Genomic DNA, 8108 nt, shown 5'->3' with positions numbered 1-8108 from the left:
TTTCTTATATTATTATTACAATATGTAGACTTAAAATTAAGGTTTCTTTCATTATTTGTATCTAATATTTCATTTTACATTTTTATCAATTTTAATGGATTTAATTTAGCAATAGCTGCTCTTAGCTACTTTTACACATAATTCAGAAGTAAAAAATATGCATTAATCAGTGCATATCTGTGTAATCATAAGACATTTTCTTTTTTTCTGACCAACATTTAATATTTAACTAGGCACTTTAAATGTGAATTAAAATAGTTACATTACTAATAATTTAATGAACATAAAATAAAAAAGGAATATTAAGTTACTTTGTTATATTAATGATGTAATAATGCATTATAAAAATATAGTACGTAATATTTTGGTTATTTTTAATAATAAAATGAACAATATTGGTACAATTAATATAATTTTTATATTGAAAATACTGTGGTTGAAAAAACAAATATCAAAATATCATGACATTTTCAAAATAAATATCAGATATATATATCGTGATATATATCATGATATACATCAATTGATATACATCGTCGAACCCTGTGCAAGATTAATTTTACTTTTTATTCAAGGTCAAAGTTTGAAGAAAATAACACTTTCTCAGATTTACGCATTAAAACATAACTACTGAATTGAAAAAACACAAATAAGTTTTTCTATGAGGTACAATGCACAGAAAAAGAAAACCCCAAGAAGCACTCCAACTTGTGTGTGTGATAACAAGTTTGAACAGACTTAATGTTGCTTTTGGCTTACCAACCCAGGTTCCGATTGCCAGGGTTGCATGCCGGATTTTCAACTGCTCATTTATACTACAGAAAGGCACAAAAACAGGGCAATTTTGTTTACAGCATAACTGCGTTTAGAATAAATTTAGATTTCATAAAGGCAAACTTTCAAGGGTGCCCAAATGAGAGGGGGGGGGGGGGGGGGCAAGTGGGGGCTCAAGCCTCCCCCCTTTGAAATTGGAACTTCCTTGCTTTTAGCACTTTTTTATTTGCAAAAATGTAAAAACATTTCTCCTCCAGCAATTAATGAATAAGTTACAAAAAAGTCAAATTTTAATAACTCTAATATGTACTAAAATCAGATTCTATGGGGAAAATATCCTGCTAAACCATGGGGAAAATATCGGAGCCTCCCCTTAAAATTTTACATATGGGCGCCCTAGCAAACTTTCAATATTGAATACCTTTCATATGCATTGTGAAAAACAAATTCATTTAAATTTACATAAATAACATTAATATTTGTAAGAAAATTCATTCAAAAAACTTTACCATATATTTGTTGATTTTTGGTCAACTGGTGCCTAACCCTGTTGGGATTAAATTCATTTTCAAGGTCCCAATCAGTAACTTCAAACTTCTCAATCCCATCAGTCATATTTATACCTAAAATCATATTTAAAAGGGGGATATAACATTCAGATAGATAGTAAGTAATTTAAACAGTAAGAAAATTAAAGTTATAAAATTCATAGAATAAATTATCATCGTTCAAAAGAAAGGTCATTCAATTTTTAAGAGACCGTACTGCACCGTTCATTTTAAGAAGTCCGTCTTTTAAATTGGTACGTTCATGAACGACGCTTCCCTAGTACACTATGGCACAAAACAATAGTTGGGGGTACGTTTAATACATTAACCATTATCTTAACATCTTTTATAAAACTTCATTAATTTTTTCAAAGTTACCGATTAGAAAACGAACAAGGACTACTGAATAAATATTATGATGCTCCAAACATCTAAAAATAGATACAAAAAGGGAAAATATCTTTCAAATGTATTCACACCACTAGAACGAAAAAGAAAAAAAAAAAAAAAACCCTGAGTGAAAATAAGCAAAAAGAGATTTCAGAAAAGATACAATCAGATAGTCAAAAATTAACGCATGAATTACGTAAAAATTATTAAAGATTCAACATCTTACTCGCAAAGGATAACAAGACAACAAAAAATTAAAGTGCTGCAGCAGCCATTTACAACTATTACATTACTGTCTATTAGATGTACCTGTGTGCATTATTAAAGTGTAATGAGAGCTATTGCATTGGAGCCTCTCCTCTTCGTTTTGTTGTCGCGTAACCAAGAGAAGTAGGCAAAAAAAAAAAAAAAAAAAAGTGAAGTCTAAAAATACTACCAGTGTCAATAATGTGCTCAATTTTTAATTTAAAATAGCTTTCAGGCTGTGTTACGAATGAATAATTTGCAATTTTCTATCTGTAACCAGAGGTGCACAAAAGGTGGCTTCGAATAGAGTGACCGGTTAACTCCAAAGAGTTCTATAATAGGGTAGAGGAACGACTCGTATACTGCTTCCATTGGCCGCCATGACCAAGCACGGAGACCGGTTTGAGAGAGATTAGAGTGGCAAGAACGGTAGTTTCGTTATAAAACGTAATGAAATTTCAAGCGGCGATAAATGTTTTTTACTGCGTCAAATGACTGATATTTTTCCTCAAATGCAATTTCAAATGGAAATAACGATGGAATCTGCTGGGAATTTTTTTCAAATAATTTGAGGCTAAACTGTATAAAAAGTTTTAATGAATGATGTACAAAAACATGCAGTGATTTTCAACAGATAGATCGGGAAATTTTTAATCAGTACTCAAGAACACAGAAAAAAAACTCTACATATTTTATTAAACAGATTATAAAATAGTGTTTAAATTGTTGGATCTTACTTCATAACGGGGTTGATAATATCAGGATTTTTTAAAAAATATATATATATATATATATATATATATATATATATATTCTTTTTTTTAATTTAAATAGAGTTTTTGAAATTTAAATTAATTTAAATATAATATTTGATACTAACGAGTTAAAATGCCAAGTTAGATGTCAAATTAGATAATTCTTTTCCTATATATGGTTAAAAATTCATAAAATCTAAGTTTGAGTAATTCAGAAATCAGTAAAAAATATTTACACATCTGAGCTTAGTAAAATCTTGCTACAATATAAAGTCCCATATCCATACGGGTGTATTTCCCAGACATTTTTTAACAATCAAAATAAATAACACCTTTCTTTTTTCTAAAAAAAAAAAGGAAATAATATGGAATTATATAAACTGAGAAAGAATAAAAATAGCGTAGAACATTGAATTATTTTCCTTTTTTTTTGGAAAAATAACACCTGAAATAAAATGCACGATGAAAAAAAGGAAATCATATGCTTCTTGTATTTTACATATTTTAATAAAACTTATCAAGAACTGAAAAGAAGAGTGTTTTTTAGAATTCTTATCTTACAAAACGCATGCATATTTTATTTTATTTTTTATTTTTTTTCACTGTTTTGACTTACTGTTAGTTGAGGAGAATGGTATGTTTATTTTTTAGTGAATAAGTAAATAGCTTAACTAGGGTGGTTCAAAAATACATGTAAGAAAAATAAGTTTCTCCTAGATAACAGGACACCCCTCAATATTTTTAGACTTCTGGATAGTAATATACCGGAAGAATTTTGACTTCTTATTTCAACTGTCAAACATCGTAAGTATGGGGAGGGGCGTTAAAAATTACATTGAACTGAAAAAACAATGTTACATATTATAATATACAAAAGTAATATGCATATACATTGCAAAAAATTTACTTACAAAAACACAGCTGGAGAATTTAAATGTTTCCAAATTTGTGACATTTTCCATACGCTACGACTAATGTTTAATTGAGCACCCTCTTAAGATTTGAGTAAGAAACTAAAACTTTTACAGCATAATACTATTAATAAGTCTAAAAAAATAGGGTGTGTCCTGGACTCGAGTTAAAAAAAGTTTTTTTGAACCTATCTAAGCTTAACTTTTAATAGGTACATATCCAATTTAATTTTTTATTTTCATTGAAAGGTAACCTCGTTTCATATATATACTTTGCAAGTTCTTTCTTTTTTAATGTAAATTGCTACTATGATTTTTTCTTATATTTTTCTTCGATTTCAATTAAATTTATTTAATAACAAAAAAATTTTTTTTTTGTTTCTTTTAGTAAGATTACTTATAATAAATACTTGTTTGTTTATTGTTTTTCTAATAAAAATACTCTAAACTTCATGTCCATCAAACTCAGCCGTTTGAACTTTTAAAAATTTTAACTTTAAAAATCATGATTTGTGTGAATCAATGACTTTTTTTTAAATCAACTGATTTAAATCACTCAACCCTGCTCCATAAGAAAAAATAAATAAAACTTTTATGCATCATTTTTTATTTACAATATCACATTTATTTTTAAGAAAACAAACAGTCTGTAAGATGATCCTCTAATTTTAATAACATGAAACAAATTTATTTGCACTATTTATTAGTGCTGTGTGCTGTATCCAACAAGAATACTGTGTTGCTTTTGAGTAATCTTCGGACAGATTTACTAACTCACATCACCAATGAAAAAGTAATTGCACATATTTCACATCGCATCTGTTATCATAGAGTTCAATAACAGTTTGAAATATATTTATGTCAAATGCAAAATTATTCATTTTTGTAAACACTAACACGAACATGAATAAAGTTTTTTTTTTTTAATTACTCATCTGAAAAATTTTAAACTTTGATTGAATGCAATTGCTCTGTTTGTGGAACTATATGATGGACACGATTTCACAATTTTAAAAACATAAACAAAGGTGAAAAGCAGAATTAAAATCTTTTAGTCGACTCGAACTCAATACAATGTTTTGCATTCTGCCACTCTAATTTTTCCCCTTACTGGAACATGGAGGTGTTGCCAGATTCAGTCTCTACCCTATTATAGAACTCTTTGGTTAACTCAGGCCTACCGGCTACTAACCAAAAGTCGTTCTATGGAATATGTTCGAATTATAGTAGTGACACTATACTGGTAGCCAGCTGTGAAATATTTTGGTGTGACTTTCAGCTACTTCACCCAACTATTCGCAACTCCAGCGCTCGAATACGATACCTTGCGGTGATTTACAAAACTGCCGGAAAAACTAAAACATTGCCACATTGCGTTCCACGTAAGTCTGTTGACTTAAACATAGGCAGTTTGTTCTGAGTATTTATTAACGCAATCGATGTGTCTTGGATTGCTTTCAGCAACAGAAAGTGTTCGAGCTCCTCAAAATAATGTTAGTTTTCATTATTTCCCTCTAAAAAGTGATTTGATTGAGAAATGGTGAAAGCGCGTTAACACCAGAAAACTCTGGATTAACAAACTTGGATAACGTTATACCAGGTAAAAATTTTATTGTTTTGTGTGAATTTGTAAGAATATGCGTTTTTTTTTAATCTTGAATTAATTTAACAAACCATATTTTACAGCAGCATTTAGTTGGAATAGACAGTATGCAAAATTTTTTCGTGAATATATTATCGTAGAACGAAATGAAAAATGTTTAACCGAGAAAGAATTTATTTTGTTGCTTTTATTCTCAGCTGAAAGGTTTCGCCAAATTTGTTTAGGGTTATAGTTTTAGTATTGTGCGAGCTAAGTATCCTTGGCGAGATTTCGCGTTTTTAGTTAAACCATTTTTAATTTTTATCATGAGTGGAATAAAATGGTAGTAAGATTACAGAATTCGATAAGTAAAAAGAAATAATGGTCAATCAACTGAAAAGAAAACTACCACCATATATCTGTGAGAATTTTGTTGATGATTCGCATAACATGACACAATTGAATCGTAGCTCAGAAATTAGAAAAATCGAAACAGAAAATTTTTAAATTAACCGATTCGGGAATTCGAGAGAAATAACTAAGCTACAAATGCAAAACAATAAGCGCTAGCCAAGCAAGGCAAAAAGTATCATCTTCTTTCGATAATAATTTGTAATGTCATATTGAATTTTCTAACATTAATTGTTTTTCTTGTCAGGCCGAAATTATTATTTAGTTTTATCGAGAATTGATAAATATCGAATTCAACATCGTGGAAATAGCTGCTTAGAACTACGAATTACGTGTTTGCATTAATCTTTGACGTTTAGTAATGCTTCTTGAATTCTCATTTCTTTCTAGGTGGGCCAGAATATCCACAAGACTTTGAAAATTAATTTTAAAAGAATAAAGCGAAAAAATCATGCATACGAACAAAATTTACTTGACTTATTACCATTTTCTTCGTTACCACATGCGTTTGTTTTAGTTTTTTCGTTCGCCATTAGTCAGTGACTGCAGTGCCCCCTATAGTTCGTTGGAGTTGCAAATATAGGCTAATGCGAAGTGCCAAATATAGCGATAAACATTTTTTACGGCAACACCCATCAAAGAGTTGCGGAATTAATTGTTCAATGAATCAGAGGGGTTGGGGTTTTTTCAAGAAAGGTGACCCAATTAATCCTTCAGAAAGGGAGAAAAGGTCCAAAAAGGGGAATAATTGGTAAACTTTTCAAATTAGTTTTTTTCCCCCATTATAGTTGCCGAATTGTATAAAGAGTGCTTATATACGTTTGCGGGTTTGAGTTATCTAGTTAATTTTTGATAAAATAAACTGATTTGAAAAAAAAAAAAAAAATCAATAGGATTTTTTCTTATCTAGGTCTAAATTACCCAAAAGGCTCAGGACCTTCAAAATTCTCACAGTGCTCAAAAATAATTGAAAACTGCAATTGAAAAACCTGTTTCTGCGTTAAAATTTTTTTGGGGGGGAAATACTAAAAAAAAAAAAAAAAAAGGTTCGATATAAAATTTCGGAATATTTTTTTTAAAAATGAGGACACATTTTCTAAAATGTGGTCCCTACGAGCTATTTTTGAATATGAGATTTGACTCAACTTCGTTACAATGTCATTTTGTAACATTTCATAAACTTCAGGAAGTGATAAAGTTGATTCTACAACTAATTAGAAATTGCAGTGCAAATAGGCCCGGATCTACACACCACAGAATCAAGGTCAAAAATAAATAAATTCATTCCACACTAAGGTTATATCATTTTTATTGGTTAATTTCTGTAGATATATTCTTGTAATTCTTATTAGTGGGTCTTGATTCTTTTTTTTCATTACTGATAGCTTTGATCACGGTAAGACTGTCTGTACGAATTATAGTGGGGGACTCTTCTTTAATTCGGTAATTGGCAGCATAATAAATGGCAGCGAGCTTAGCAGTAAAAATAGAACAAAAGCTCGGGATCTGAATTTCCCTTTTAACATCCTTGTTTTGATTCACTATCCCAAAACCAACATAGTTTAGGTTTTTGGAACCATCTGTTGCCCAAACTTCTTTATCTTTATTTTGATTTAAAAATTCAAGAAAGTCCTGTTTTATGTCTTCTTAAATTTGTGTTTGTTGAAATCATTTTTCCTTCGTGATTATTTTAAGTCTTTTTTGTACCATGGTGGATTGTTTTCAAACTTTTTACTCTTCCAGTGATTGATGTTATAAATGTTTGTAATGTTCTTAAAGATGTTTATAACTTCATCTTCCACCTCTGTTGAATTTAATTGATTAATTGTTTCATTGTTAATATATTCATCTTTCTTATACATTACTAGTTGCACTGCCCGGCTTCACACGGTCTACCTCGAAAATAAAAGTTATGTCAAGTGACGCATGTTCAACAATCGGGCTTCAATTAGAGAAAAAAAAGTACTGTAAAATTTCCCACCAAAATAATTATTCTTAAAGAAAAAAAACGGGAATTCAAAAATTCCAGAATAAATTAAACGAAACCCTACAACTAAAATCCTAAAGAAAAGAAAAGAAAAAGAAAGAAGATAAATAAATAATAATCAAAAAGGGACATTTTAACCTCAAAACAAAAACAAAATTTTATTTAGTTACAGCCGAGAAAAAAATAGTGGCAACCTTCTGAAAGCTAATTTAAAATGAGATCGCGCCAACGATAGTTCTCTGATACGAAAATAAGAGTTCCCTTAGGCTTAAAAGTGCTTTTTAATTTTTTCCCGGTGATTTTACAGCTTTTTTTTTTGAAATTCGAAGGAAGTGAATAAATTCTATGGATATTTTCGTGGGCTTTCGAATGGTGTTAAAATCAATCAAATCAGGTAATTATTTCATGTAGAAAGAGCCATTTAATGCCATTTTTGGGTCCAAAAATTAAAATTCGAACGGTTCGGTACTTTTTTGGCGTTTGAAACCCCCACCCACCCCTTAC

The sequence above is a fragment of the Uloborus diversus genome, chromosome 5 (genome assembly GCF_026930045.1).
Source record: "Uloborus diversus isolate 005 chromosome 5, Udiv.v.3.1, whole genome shotgun sequence".
In the NCBI taxonomy this organism is placed as follows: domain Eukaryota; kingdom Metazoa; phylum Arthropoda; class Arachnida; order Araneae; family Uloboridae; genus Uloborus; species Uloborus diversus.
The sequence above is the reverse complement of the archived record's forward strand: the minus strand, read 5'-3'. Positions refer to the sequence as shown.